Source organism: Octopus sinensis, linkage group LG7 (genome assembly GCF_006345805.1).
Source record: "Octopus sinensis linkage group LG7, ASM634580v1, whole genome shotgun sequence".
Lineage (NCBI taxonomy): Eukaryota > Metazoa > Mollusca > Cephalopoda > Octopoda > Octopodidae > Octopus > Octopus sinensis.
In genome coordinates this window covers 32,567,292-32,583,326 of record NC_043003.1, presented here as the reverse complement: position 1 = coordinate 32,583,326, position 16,035 = coordinate 32,567,292, and the positions used below count along the sequence as shown (strand labels likewise).

Genomic DNA, 16,035 nt, shown 5'->3' with positions numbered 1-16,035 from the left:
TAAATGACTATATATGTGTGACGTTAAATTACGCTAAATGACGTAACGTTAAATGACGTTAATAGACATTACGTTAAATGGCGTTGAATAACGTTAAAGGACGTTAAAGGACGTTAAACGACGTTAAATGACGTTAAATGACATGACGTTAAATGACGATCAATGACGTGATGTAAAATGACGTTAAATTGCGTTATATGTGTTGCGTTAAATTACGCCAAATGACTTGACGGTAAGCGACGTTAAATGACGTTAAACGACTTGAGGTTAAATGACGTTAAAGGAGGTTAAAGGACGTGATGTAAAATGACGTTAAATGACATTACCTGACTGACGTTAAATGACATTAACTGACGTAACGTGAAATGGCGTTGAATGACGTTAAATGACATGACGGTAAACGACGTTAAATGACGTTAAATGACGTCACCCATATAACGTCATTTAACGTCATTTTACATCACGTCATTTAACGTTGTTTATCATCACGTCATTTAAAGTCATTCAACGCTATTTAACGTTACGTCATTTAATACCTCGGGTGTGTGAAATACCTCAATATCTGGAACGTCATGGATGTCACGTCACTTCACGTCTTTGAATAGAATGGAATGTCACGTCTTGTCACGACATGGAATGGAAATTATTGTCACGTCATATAAAGGAACGTCAGGAATGCGTGGAATGTCTGGAATGTCATTCTGGAATGCCTGGAATACCTGGAATATGTGGAATGTCTGGAATGTCTAGTATGTCTGGAATGTCTGGAATGTCTGGAATGTTTAGAATGTCTGGAATGCCTATGAAATGTTTGGAATGTGTGAAATGTCTTGAATCTCTGGAATGTGTGGAATGTGTGGAATGTCCGTAATGTTTGTAATACCGGTGATGTCTAGAATTGTGAAATGTCTGTTATTTTGTGGCTTGCTTTTGGCGAACTGTATTTTATCAGTCAGGTGAAATGACTGGAATGTCTGGAATATCTGGTATGGCTGGGATGTTCGGAATGTCTGGAATGCCGGTAATGTCCGAAATGTCTGGAATGTATAGGCTAAATCTATAGGCAAAATATAGACAAAGTATGGACAAGACTATAGGCTAAAACTATAGGCAGAACTATCGAAAAATCATTAAAAACTATGGATCATGTATAGACAAACAATAGGCTAAAACTATCGGTTGAAATTTCTATGGAAAACTACAGGCAAAACTATAGACAGAACTATAGACAAGCTATAGACATAACTTAGGCGACATAAACTACGCTAAATGACGTGACGTTAAATGACGTTAATTGACGTAGCGTTAAATGGCGTTGAATGACGTTAAATAACGTGATGATAAGCGACGTTAAATGGCGATAAATTACGCTAAATGACGTGATGTAAAATGACGTTAAATGACGTTATATGGATGACGTTAAATGACGTTCATTGAGGTAACGTTAAATGGCGTTGAATAACCTTTAAATGAGGTGACGGTAAACGACCTTAAATGACGTTAAATGACATGACGTTAAATGACGTGATGTAAAATGATGTTAAATGACGTTATATAGGTGACGTTAAATTACGCTAAATGACGTGACGTTAAGTAACGTTAAATGACGTTAAAGGACCTTAAATGACGTGATGTAAAATGACGTTAAATGACATTACATGAGTGACGTTAAATTAACGTCATTTACCGTCACGTCATTTAAATTTATTCAACGCCATTTAACCTTACATCAATTAAGGTCATTTAGCGTCACGTCATTTAGCGTAATTTAACGTCACTCATATAACGTGACTTTAAATGACGTGAAATGACGTGATGTAAAATGACGTTAATTGACGTTATATGGGTGACGCTAAATTACGCTAAATGCGTTACGTGACGCTAAATGTCGTTAAAAGACATGAGGTTAAATGACATGAGGTTAAAGGACTTTAAATGACGTGATATAAAATGACGTTAAATGACATTACATGAATGACGTTAAATTGACGTCATTTAACGTCATTTACCGTCATGTCATTTAACTTTATTCAACTCCATTTAACGTTACGTCAATTAACGTCATTTAACGTCACGTCATTTAGCGTAATTTAACGTCACCCATATAACGTCATTTAACATCATTTTACATCACGTCATTTAACGTCATGTCATTTAACGTCGTTTAGCGTCACGTCATTTAACGTCATTTAACGTCATGTCATTTAACGTCACCTAATTTAACTTCATTTAATATGACATCATTTAACGTCATTTAACGCCACGTCAATTAACGGATTTCGAGGAGTTCTGTCCGGAGGTGGCTGTCGGACAGTTTAACGTCAGTTTACGCCATTTAACGTCACGTCATGTAGCGTCATTGAAAGACATTTAACGTAACATTATTTAACGTTATTTTACGTCGTTTAACGTCACGTCATTTAACGTCGTTTAACGTCATTTAATGTAATTTAAGTTCACATCATTTGATCGTCATTTAACGTCATTCAACGCCATGTAACGTCACTCATATAACATTATTTAACTTCATTTAACGACACGCAGAACTCCCGGCATCCGGTACTTTCCCGACAGCCAATTCCACACAGAACTCCCGGAAATCCGGCACTTTTTTCGATTGCCACCTCATCAAAGAAATACCGGAAATCCGGCACTCTTCCTGACATCCATCTCCAACAGAGCATCGGGGGGATGTCCAGCACTTTTCATAACAGCCAACTCCAAATATCTCTCCCGGAAACCCGCCTTTTCTCGACAGCCACATCACAGAATTCCCGGAAATCCTGCACTTTTCTCGACAGCCACCTTAACAGAGAACTCCCGGAAATCCGGGACTTCTCCCGACAGCCACCTCCACAAAGAACTCACGGAAATCCTGCACTTTTCCCGACAGCCATCTTCACACAGAACTTCCGGAAATCGGGCACTTTTCCCGACAGCCACCTCCGGACAGAACTCCTCGAAATCCGTCACTTTTCCCGACAGCCACTTCAACTGAGAACTCCTGGAAATCCGGCCTTTTTCCTTACAGCCACCTTTACACCCTCGGGCGAAACAAGAAACGGTTGCGTGCGTGCGCTTGTGTTTGTGTTCGTGCGTTAGTTGTGATGGCTTAAAAGTCAAAAGATTGCCTGTTGCTTTCCCAATTAATATCGGGCGTTATGAAAACTACATTATTATTTTTTGTCTGTCTCTACTTTCTGTTTAGACATTAATTTTTTCTATACTTATGTACTTAATGTCTGTTTAAGCAACAACAACCAAATTGCACCACATCACTATGATATAATTGTCAGCTGTTTCAACAATAATGTCGAGAAAATACTGCATTATACACAGTAAACAAATCATTAAACCAATTATGAAGAATAATATATTCAGTCTGGCTTCAGCATAATTTTAGATTTAAAGACACTAGAAGGAAAGTAGTATGCTGGTTAATAAATATAATGTCACTAATACAGACTCATTGAAGCTCGCTTATTCACTTCCCTCGTTTAATTTTTGTAGGCTTGTCGTTATACTAAACCTTCAGTTTTCTCTGGAGGGTAAATTGATTTCAAACTTTAGCACAAAGCTACCAATTTTGAGGGTAGGGGCGGTAAGTCACTTACATCGATCCCAGTGTTCGAATGGTGCCTATTCTATTGAGCCTGAAAGGGACGGAAGGGTAAGTCGATCACGGCTGAATTTGAAAATCAGGGCGTGTAGACAGGAGGAATGTCATTAAGCATTTTTGCTCGGAGTGCTAATGATTCTACTAGCTCGCCGCCTTTTTTGCTTGAGGTAAATTTAGAGTAGAGAATGTAGCTGTCAGAAATTTTTATAACTAGTTGTAGATTTGAAGCTCGCTCATTCATTTGATTCCTTTAAAATTTGTTTGTTTGCCATTATACTAAATCTTCAGTTTTCTTTAATAGAGAATGTAGCTGTCGTAGTATTTTTATAACTAGTTGAAAATTTACAAAATCGTTAGAGCGTTGGAAAAATTCCTCGCCTTAATTGTTATGTCGTCCTAACATAACACCATCATCGGCCATCAGTCAAGTGCCAGCCATGTGTCCATGGTTCGATTTGCGGAAATCTTGGACACAGGCAGGGCACTTGGTTTCAGTTCTCTCTAGGTTGTGATGGGCGCATGCAGTTATACAGCCTATTGATTTCGATCCATTCTTTGAAGTCATCACTTTAAAAACATCTTTCGCGGCCTGTCACTCTCTCTCCTCTCCAAACTTGCTGTCAGAAAGGTCTTGAATAGTTACTTGTGTTGCATCGTATTTCCAAAATATGATAACTCTGTGGACTTAATTCTCGACAATATATGCCTTCGCAGTATCTGCTTTTCTAGTACAGCAATGTCTCCTACTATATCTTTTCAGCATTTCCTGCTCAGTCTATGGAGTTTCCACATTTCAAATGCATCTAACCTGTTTTCCGTTGCTCTGTACATTGTCCAAGTGTCTGCCATGTATAGGACGATTGGCATAACATAACATTTTACTAGCCTCAAGTTTAGGTGCAATGCTATGCCTTTTGAGGTTAAGATCTTTTTCATTTTTTAGCATATAAAATGTGTCATGGATAACATTTGACTGTTGGAAATTTATCTGTAAGTTTAAGGATATTTCTGGAATAAGACGCGACAAAATTGTTAATATCGTCAACACATTCATATCCTTCCGTCGTCATCGAAATCGAATCGTTTCTCTTCCTCTTCCACCCCTTATCCCCTCCCAATTCCTCACCTTTTCCTCCTGTCCCCGCTTCTCATCCTCAAACTGTTACTTTGACAACGCGAAAATGAGCACCCTTTTAATAAATAGGCCGTTATCTCAAAGCAGCAAACGGCAATCATTAATATATCACTTCACAATAATACATACATACATACATACATACATACATACATACATACATACATACATACATACATACATACATACAAACACATACATACACACATAGAAAGGCTTCAGCACAATTTTCGCCTTTCAGATTCTACTGAGAGAACTCAATACGAGACAAAATTAGAAGACACTTGACCAAAGTAATGAACATTAACATCAAGTAATGAACGGTATCGTTGCGAAGCCCCCAAAATATCTTAATACGGGGTGCGGCAGAAAGGTTGCCCCGATTTCAACTCATTAACCTTTGAAATCGCAGCGACCTTTCTGCCGCACCCCGTATATCAACTGCACCCCGTATATCAACTGCACTACTATATCTATGGTTAAGCAACATTTTAGAACTGAAAATTTTTTGGCCTTGAAACCACTGAGTAATTTATGAGACAAAACATTTACTCTTGAAGAGAAGAGAAATAAAGTTTTGAATTAAGTTTATTATTTAATTGGTCGTGGTGGACTCTCCAGTCATAGATGAGAACTCTACAATTTCTTACAGAATAACCTGCACAGATTATTTGTTTATAGTGACCCAATGTTTGTACTGTCTTTAGCTCACTCATCAAATGTCCAGTGCATGTAGAGACGCACGGTGTGCCACTCTTCAAGTGTCGAAAAAATCGCAGAGCAAACATGAAATGAAATGTTTTGCCCAAGAACTCAACGAATCACCTGCTTCAAGAATTGAAACCACAATCGTGAATGCAACACCCGAACCACGAGGCCATATGCCCTTACTAAAGGTTAATTAGCAGATGTTAATTAAATGACATCAGACTGGGATTTCAGTATTAGCCAAGAGGATCAGAATTTAATATTATTATGATTGCAATTGAAGCACACGTAACACCTGCAATAGCCAATGAAGGGGCTATTCGGTATGCTAGAAATAGCGTCGAAGTCTCTATAAAATTAAATGCTATCGTTTTGGAAATGGATGACTGCGTTGGCTAATATAGGCGTTTATGTGAAATTCTTGAAAGCAGTTCTTGACGATTACGGTTTAGATCATAGGTCTGATCAAAGAAGGTTATCATAGGTTACAGCAGCAACACCATCAACCTCAACAACAGCAACAGCAACAGTATCAGCAACATCACCACCATTACCACCATCGTCACCAACATCACCAACATCAATAGCAATAACCCATGTAAGAAATAATTTGCAATGTTTACAATCAATACCCCATTAATCGCTGAACTCTCCCTTGTTTTATGCGTATCAAAGTATTTCTGTGTTAAATGTTTACGGAATGGTCCCTCGAGATAAGACGTTATTGGATGATGTTACTGAAGTAGGTAATGGCTACTTTTAAAACTATTGCTGATAATAAAACCTTGCGTTCCTTCGCCACAATTTCTGACACACCGATAACCTGGTATGTACACATTGCAGGAAGGGAAGCAGAAATTACTAAATTAAGTTTACAAAACCTGCTTGCATGGAGGGAATGAGCGCGTGTAAAAAAGATACATGCGTACACACACATACACACACACATATACAGAGAAACATACAGAGAGAGAGAGAAGAGAGAGAGAGAGAGAGAGAAAGAGAGAAAGAGCAATCTGTTTGTGTGTGTATATATATAATATATATATATATATTATATATATATATATTATATATATATATTATATAAAACGAAAGATAGGGAGGGGAAGCAAATGAAGATATAGAGTGTGTTTGTGATTGCGTGTGCGTATATATATATATATATCACCATGAACTCGTAAACTAATAGTAACGTTACTTCAAACAGTGACAAGTCCATCTTCACACACATTAACAACAAGAGAAGTACAAGAAAAAAAAAACAAACGAAACACTCATATAGAAACACAATTAATAGGAAGAACATTAAAAGTAACCAAAGCTGTAACAGCGGCGAGTGTGATAAAAGAAAGAGCAAATGTAACAATATTAACGATGATAACGTCTTACATTGGCACAATGCCACAGATTTTAGGAGAGAGTTATCGCCAGTTGAAAAACCTACAGTATGTCATTAGAACTTAGCTCTATTAATTTTATTGTCTTCAGAAGTGTGAAAGGCAAAGTTGATAACAGTTCAATCTGGAACAATTATATCAAAATTCTATAAAAGTTTACATTAATTTAAAGCAAAATGGAAGCCCGTAATGATAAAAAGACTTAAACCATAAAGAACATTTTGCCAAAAGTATAGTCTCCAACGATAAGGAGATCGGGATGTATGATGCGTTTGATTAGACTGTGTGAGATATATATATGGTGTTTTAATTGAGTACTGTCGATCATTTTATCTCTCGAACAACAGCAGTGATAGTCCTTTCTAGTATAAGCATAAGTCATGAAATTTAAGGGAGAGGGCTAGTCTATTATATCTACCTTAGTGCTCAACTTCTACCTATTTTCTCACTGGAAAGCAAAGTTGACTTCGGCGGAGTTTGAACTTAGAACGTAAAGAAATCGGAAGAACTGTCGTTAAGTATCTAAGCATCTTGACCGATGTGTTAATGAAGCTACCAGCTCTCCTTCTCTAAGGCGCGAGCCGCCTCTGACACCACACCGGATGTTACCTTCGTCTGCGGACACTGCTCACGGACCTGCCTTTCCCATATCGGACTTGTCAGTCATGAGCGTGCATGCATGCGACGTGGACATCCTTTCCTGATCTTCGTTCGCGAAGCCGAGCCATGATGATGATGATGATGATGATATATATATATATATATATATATATATATATATATATATCTATATATATATATATATATAGATATAGATAGATAGATAAATAGATAGCCTGAAAGATACGGGCTTCTGTTAAAGTCCTGAGAAACATTCTCATGGAATCGAATCCAACTGTTTTAAATAATATACATATAAACGTTTGTACACATATAAATATGTTCGCGATACGTTTGTACATATCGTTGCTATTATGTTAAACTGTCGTATGTCCAAATTCGGCAAAATGCGGTTTTTTTCTCAACATTTAATTTTGCTTGCAATAGCCAGTACGTTTAGTCAAACGATCGTATCTCCAGCTGCTTCAGATGAAAATTGTCAAAGTGTAGTACAAAGAATTAGCATTTTTCAAAATTGTAGTAAGTCCCACATACGACAGTTTTACGAAAATATTTCTAACTGAAAATATCATACGCACATGAAGTTACGATTTCATGTACCTAACAAAGTATTATTGTTAAGCTGAAACTGTTGTTAATGTAAAGAGGAAGGTAATGGTGAAACTATTTTTTCGTGTTCTGAAATAAGCAATGTTTTGGACTTACGATACTTTTGCATAATACCAACGGTTTGTAAATATATAGAGTACATATATAGAGTAAAAGATATTTGCCAGCGTAAGTTGGCAGTCCTGACTATAGTGAAGAAACAGCATGCTTCCGAGAAATTCTGCTTTCTGCTAAGGAAAACGGCAGCCGAAACAGTTGTCATGCTTCTAAACCCTTAGAAATATACTGCCATGAGCAAAACACAAGTTTACGAGTGGTTATCACGCTTTAGGAATAGTCTCTTGTCGCCTGAAAACCAACCTCACTCAGGGCGTCCATCGACCTCCTGAACGAATGAAAACATCATGAAAATTCATATGCTGATCTTGGAGGACCATCACCGAACAACTGACGATTTTGTTGATATGCCTGGTATGTCCTGGAGCTTCTGCCAACGAATTTTGAGTGAGGAAAACGTGAACGAAAAGTGTCTCGCTTGCTCACGGGAGATCAAAAGCAACCAAAACTGAATGCGTGTCGTGAACGGAAAGAACGAACAGTTGGGAAATTGATCCGGATTTGTTTTGGAAGGTCATCACTGGTGATGAAAGCTGGTGTTACGGAATTTGCAGATGTGGAAGAGGTGAAGAAAAAAAAATGACGGAGGCGTTAAAAGGCATCACTTTGCAAGAGTTTCAGCACTGCTTTGAACAATGGAAAACGCGTCTGGACCGATGCATTGGTTCAAATGGAAAATACTTTGAAGGCGATAAAAGTGTAAACATGTAAAACTAAGTGAATAAAATGATATTGAAAAATTTCGGTTTCTCTTGGGTATGCTCGCGTATTTCTGTGTGCGAATATTGATGTGTGAGTTCTTGTGTGTGTGTGTGTGTGTGTGTGTGTGTGTGAAAGTAAGTGTGTATGAATGATGGAAGTAAATATCATTGCAGCCAATAAAAATTATTGGTGCTTTATGACAGACCCTTGTTGCTGCTGTTGCCGCCAGCAACGCATCGGGTCATTGATAGGATCATTAAAAATCTGTTACCAGCTTTGCTGTTTCTTCACATATACTATATTCTAATATACTAGCGTCATTGCTGTAATTATACGAATGTATCGAAACTTAACCCGGACGTCTGAAAAATTATATCAAAAACTGAATTCTGTAAAAGTTTACATTAATTCAAAGCTGAAGGAAGCCCGTCATGATAAAAAGACTTAATCCATAAAGAGCATTTAGCCGATGTACAGTCTTCAACGATAGGGAAATCAGGATGTATGATGCGTTTGACTTGATTGTGCGAGATGTATAAATGATATAAGATGGCTGACAGTGTAATGCATTTTTGTTTCAGTCCTCCGTAACTATAGCCAGAATGCTTGTCTTTATGTATTTGGTACTCAGGACATGCTTGTGGTATACGAATGTGGTCATTACTTCGCTATGTTCAAAGGCTTGCACATGTTCTTATTCTTATTCATTTCAGTTTGAAATATCAGCATATCAGGGATATGAGTCGGTTGCAAAGGCTAAAAATAAAAAGCCTGCAAATCTGTGGGTTTGCGGTTGGGCTCCTAGAGAGGCAGGTCGATGCCACCGGACGGTCGTCGGACGCTGGATCGACGGACCAGTTAAACTGCTCGGGGGCTGATTTCGTCCCGATAAAAACTGGGACGAAGTGGCGAACTGGGAGGGCCAGTCTTACTCAGAAATGGGCTGCGAAGAAACTGCCCCTGAAGGTCAGGCAGGGGTGGCGAATGCGTATATCGCCTGGCTGGCCAGCCAGTCAGTCTGTGCCAGCATCCTCGGAGTGGCGGAATGGGTATGCCGTGACTCCTAATGCCACCTACAACCATTTCTGGATGGTGAAGGTATGTAGGCTCCGTTTATGAGGCTCATCTTTCCGCAGTTCGTCTCCTTGACGGAGCTGCAGCCGTGGGTGAAGAAAAGACCGAGACTGGGTGCCTGGCACCTAGAATATCTTCAGGCGCTCACAGCCCTCTCCCAATCAGGTAATGGGATCGGTGGATGTTCTGCTTTAGAAATTTATAGAGGATTAGTGGCGGGCAAGTGAGACGACGTTCTGGGGATGATACTGGGCGCCGACGAAAACGAATTGGCTAGTCTGTTCTGGAGGACTTTCTGGTCGGGAACTATCATGGATAATTTCCAGTTGTCCTTGGCCTGGCAGTGTTACTGTGGGATGTTACTGGTTCAAGATTAATTCTACAAGCACAGATGTGCTGTCAGACGGGCTTGTCCGAGGTGCGCGCAGAATGACGAAACCGTTCTGCATTTACTTGTTCAGTGACCGGACATTGCTGACTTGTGGGGTTATGTCGAACACCTGCTGTTACGTATGGAACCAATCCGTCTATCGACCGAGTATGTGGTGATGATTGCCCTTCGTCCTTCTTCAATCAGACAAGCAAGGTGCTTTTTTTTCTGATAAGCTAATGATGAATCTGGTACATTACTCTATCAGCTTCTGCAACTCTCGTTCTTAATTCAGCTTTCTGCCTTTCATCTTTTGTGAAAACAGCCCCGAGATACTTGAACCTCTCCACCTGCTTTCTATTATTTTATATTTGTGATCAGGTATTTGTTCTGTGAAAACTAATATAGGATCTTGCGTTTCCGCTTTAATCCCAGAGCTTTTAAACCATTAACTTTTTCAATCTGGCTTACAATCTATCTGTCCAATCTTACTCTATCAGTCCAATCTTACTTGAGTAGTTTTTCTCGCCACATTTTCTTTATTATATATTCAAATTCTGTTTTGACTTAGTTGCTTTTTTTGAAAGTTTTTTCCGTTTTATTGTCCTTATCTGAAGCTCTTACTTTGATGTAGTTAATTTCTAATTTGTACTTAATCGATTTCTTATGCTTACACATGCACACAGACACAGCTATATAGATATTTATACGTAAATCCTCCACTCTTTTTCTTTATATATATATATATATATATATACATGCATGAGTATTGTTTTAGTTTCTTAATGTTCCCTTGTTACTCTAATCAATTTTCATTTGCTTCTTTCTATTATTCTAGGCGAAACTTTGTTACTTTGTAGTGGGTTTCTATTGAAATATTTGTTATTTATATAATTTTCCTTGTATGCAGGATAGAATGGACTACCTGTATCAAGTATTAGTGTTCCTGCTTAGCAAGTTGAGGCTGTACATAGGCTACACCCGCAGTATATGATAGAAAGAAATATCTGGAATATCATGGCTCGTTATATCATATTTTGCAGTTCATTATGGACTGGTGGTGAACGCTGATGTGAACTGTAAGGATATGTAGTAAGATGGGAACTATACAACATTACAAGTTTGAATGATCCCCGTAGACTAAAAAGTGGTTCTGAAGCTGTACCCCGTACTAGGTTCGGAAAGAAGGCTTTTAAGTATAGTGGTGGAGAAATTCCTGCTGTTATACATGCAGCTGTAGCGGACATTTAAGGGTTTTCTTAATTGAAGGGTTAAAGAAGCTGAAAGAAAAGGATCGACACCAACAACGATATAAACGGTAGAAGACTGAGGTAGAGGGTGCTCTTGTATTCAGTTTCCAACCAATATCAGCTTCTGAAAAGTCAGATACGATCTCCTCGTCATCGCTTCCAAGAAGCGATGAAGAAGGAGTCGACTAGGAATGAGAGTTAAAGAAACCAAATGATGCTTTGCCAGACCGTAATAAACAATACCATTCGATGATGGAGAACAAATGCAAGTTTACCATAGCTAAATATAGCTTCTCCTGCAAAAGTGTTGATAAAACAGTATTCTTACTATTGTGATGAGGTTTTTAATATTCTTTTTTATAACTTTTACGGACAGGAGTTTATATTCTTCTAAGGGCGATATAACTAGTTCCCGTATTATTTCTTTTCCGTAGGATTCTAAATCAACTCCAGTGGCTAGTCTGCTTCACTTTAGAATCGGTTTGTTACGTTTCTTTAGTTTAAGAATATTTTAATATCTTCGCAAACCTAATGAAAATTATTGTAGAATTCTCCAAGTTGAGTACCGTTCACAGCCCATAGTTTTAGATCATACTTAAAGAGAAAGTGATGGATAAGTCAAGTCCCTTTCTCTTTACGTAGTTTACTAAACTATAAATGCTTTTATTCCCTAACTTCAAGGCAAGAAGAATCGATTAAACGAAGTCCAAAAGTATTCTCGCTTGGAATATCCAAGGAGATATTCCCGTAAAGGTGGAACCTATAATAATGGTATTGTTGATAGCCATATGAAGAGCCTGCATCTTCTTTATTGCTGCTGTGATGAATTTCAGCATGGTGGCGTCAAATCACTGTATCGCTAACATCTTGATTTAAAATTTATTATATGTAGCATTTTAATTTGATAAATACACAAAGAGTTTTCTTTCTCGAAACAATAGAGTGCATCTTGCAGAACAGGCATAGGTATGTTCAAGGTTAGCGAGAATTCTCATTGGAACAAATGGATAGACGTATCCAGGCTTATCCAGCGAAAATGATCAGAGGGAACAAATATGTTAATGGTCAACAACACTGTACAGTGTTAAAAAAAGAGAAGATAGTAAAAAGGGTGCGTTAAGAATGTTTCCTGATATTATTATTGCTATTTTTGGAATAAGATATTTGCGTTTAACCTTGTTGGATATTATTATGCGATACACCATTGGGAGGGCCTGGGACAAAAGCTGGCTTCGGGGGTGCTCTGATCAATTTGGAGCATCGACCTTTGCCCATCGACTACCGCTACTTAGAAGCCGTCCTGAAAGCAGGCAATTTTCAAATGCTGGATTGCTGCAATGCACAGCGGCACCTGTTCAGTGGTCAAGATAAACAGTCACCCATTGGAACCGTTTGGCATCGCACGCTCCATCCGTCAGGGTTGCACGTTCTCGCCTCTTCTGTAGGTATTGACACTCGAGCCACTGCTGCGTAAGTTGGAACAGTTGAGGCATCCCCTTCGAAGTGGGATACAGAAGGGCAGTGTGTGCATACACGGACGATGCCATCGTAATGGTGTCGGATGCCTCCGAAGTGGAGACGGCTGGCACTATCCTAAAGGGATATGAGTCGGTTGCAAAGGCTAAAAATAAAACGCCTGCAAATCTGTGGGTTTGCGCTTGGGCTCCTAGAGAGGCAGGTCGATGCCATCGGACGGTCGTCGGACGCTGGACCGACGGACCAGTTAAACTGCTCGGGATCTGATTTCGTCCCGATAAAAACTGGGACAAAGTGGCAAACAGGGCGGCCAGTCTTACCCAGAAATGGGCTGCGAAGACTTTCATCCTTCTGGGGTCGATAAATTAAGCACCAATGAAACACTTACCTTACCTCCTTGTAGAAAGGATTCTTCTTCTTCTTCTTCTTCTTCTTCTTCTTCTTCTTCTTCTTCTCCTCTCCCCCCTCCCCTCCTCCTCCTCCTTCTTCTTCTTCTCCTCCTCCTCCTCCTTCTTCTTCTTTCTCTACAGGAGTCAAGTATGCCTTTTGCCTCCTAGAATGCAAGAATATAAATCACCTCTGAACTATTTTCTCCAATATAGTGCATTACCAATTCCCGCCCACAGCCAATATATGGAATTGTGCCAATGTAGGAAATCACAGTCAGCGCTTGCACTGCAATGACGACGTCAAGCACTACTGCCAACACCACCACCACCACCACCACCACCACCACCACCACCAACGTCATCGTCATCGTCGTCATCGTTATCGTTGTTGTCGTTGTCGTCATTAACGTCAGATTTCACTTTAATCTGTTAATCTCTTTATACATTTAGCAATCTGTACAATTTTTAAAAATCCGTTTATTCTGCTCTTTGCGTAGTAAAAGCAAAGTCGAACCTGAGCGTATACGTTGAAGCCATATTTTATGGGTGAGCAGCTAATACGATAATGATTAGCGGATTAAGAAAATTATCTTAAAGATTAAAGTGTATATCATTTTAATTGTACTTTAATTATTGGTGCAGTCATGACCCCCCAGGTTAAATAGTTCGCTTCACTATCATAATGATTTGAGTTCGATTTCTCTACAGCACTTCGCAAAAATATTCTGTCGCTTTCGGAGGTCATCTAAGCTTTATGATTAACTATAAGTAGATAGAAACTTTGTGGAAACCTGTTGAATGGACTGTACCTGTAATAGAAGTAGTCAGTAGTATGATATATTTATGCTTTTCTAAAAACGATTAAAAGCGTAACTGAAGAAAGATAGCTTTACGAACAGTTTACTCTTTGGTGCCCGTCATCTGCCTTGTGTTACCTGGAGTCACAACATTTATCCACTTCCAGACATATCCTGTTAGAGGCAATTCATCTGAAAGTATCACAAAACCATTCTATGCTTAATAAAATGCAATGTTTACCTATTGTTTTAATGTGATTTTATGTTAACTTGATAAAAGTCCACAGAAAATAATTTTACAGAGTTTGTTCGAGGAGTTTTGCTACCCCCTATTTTTGTTGTACTACTTCGTAGCTTATGTGAAAATCCACTTGTTGGTGGATGCTGCAATTATGAATTCTTGCTTAGCTTTAATGCCAACACTAACCAAGGCAATATAAGCAAATTTGTTTTAATCGTGACCACTTGTTTTCTTGCGGACATATTGAACCTAGGACTACATTATGCATTTAGCCTTTCTTTTCAAGAGGGCACAGTTTGGTTTCAGGAAGATTCAGTTTCTAGTTCTGGAAGGCCGGAGCAATTACTTTTGGATTCACTTGTTGACTTATATTAAACTCCTATTTAAGCTCTTTGTAAATCTAAATCTATTTATTTAAATGAAGATGTTACTGTTGGTGTAGACAGTTTTGTGTTTCCACTGCTAGTACAGCTGAAACTGTATCATTGACTGTCAGTCTTATTTGATCGAACTAATTTGATAACCTAGTGTTGTATGATCAATTGTTTTTTTCTGTTTTGAAAAAGTAAATGTCTTTTGTGTAGCTATGTTGCAGTTTCTATGATACATTGCGTACCCATTGTGGAACCATTTATATACAGGTGCATAGTCTAATATTTTGCTGTTGTCCGTTTATGTTTACCGTATTTTTCATTAAATCCAAGATCGGCTTAGCCTAGGATATTTAGATCTCGGAGTTAATACGCATGTAGTGACTGTCTGATTATAAATGTTCAGCTGTTTGCACTAATGTAGATTTTCTTTCATCTGTCCTACATGCAGTATTGTAGTTTTTGAGGTTATGTTCTCTTATCGACCATGGTAACAATGTTAAAGGTAATAACAAGAAAATGCTGCTCTTAAAGAAAACAAAATGAGGTACCACTACCAATCATTAAAAATTTAGCATCTGTCGGAGAATCCATGCACATCGATCAACAACAAAATTTTCGACAAAGTAACATAGTTCTATGAGGGCGCTCTAAAAGAGAGTGTATTCGGTCCTTCCAGCACCATAGGCTTATAAGGCTCGTTTCCCGTATTCTGTGACGCATATATTCCCCATATGCCTGGACGAGACAACGGTCCATAGCAGGATGAGTTATTTTGCACTTTTGCCAGCTGAGTGGGATGGATCAACGTTAAATGAAGTGTTTTGCTCAAGGGCACAACGCATCGCCCTGTTCAGGAATCGAAGCCACAATATTACGATCGTGAGTGCAACACCTTAATCGCTAAGTTACACACACACAGACACACATACACACAAACACACACACACACATGTACATATGAATACATACATCTATACATACATATTACACACATACATATGTAAATATATATGTATATATTAGATATTAGAGCATTTATAGATAGAAGGTCTTACAGCTGTTTCTAGGATATTTATTAATTATATCCCTTCATCGGAGACGGTGTGAAAGGATAGTTAGGTAATAGTTGGTTTAAATGTGATTCAAAATAGAG

The 16,035-nt window shown here is 38.5% G+C and overlaps 1 long non-coding RNA gene across 1 annotated transcript in view; it reads left to right on the top strand.

Annotated features, from left to right (window-relative positions):
• LOC118764076 overlaps positions 1 to 7,369 on the top strand; it is a 12,147-nt gene extending 4,778 nt beyond the window's left edge. Inside the window, exons 3-4 of the long non-coding RNA XR_004999864.1 lie at positions 953 to 956; positions 7,359 to 7,369. This is a non-coding gene — a long non-coding RNA (uncharacterized LOC118764076). The remainder of the gene's footprint in view (positions 1 to 952; positions 957 to 7,358) is intronic.
• The last annotated feature ends 8,666 nt before the right edge of the window (positions 7,370 to 16,035 follow it).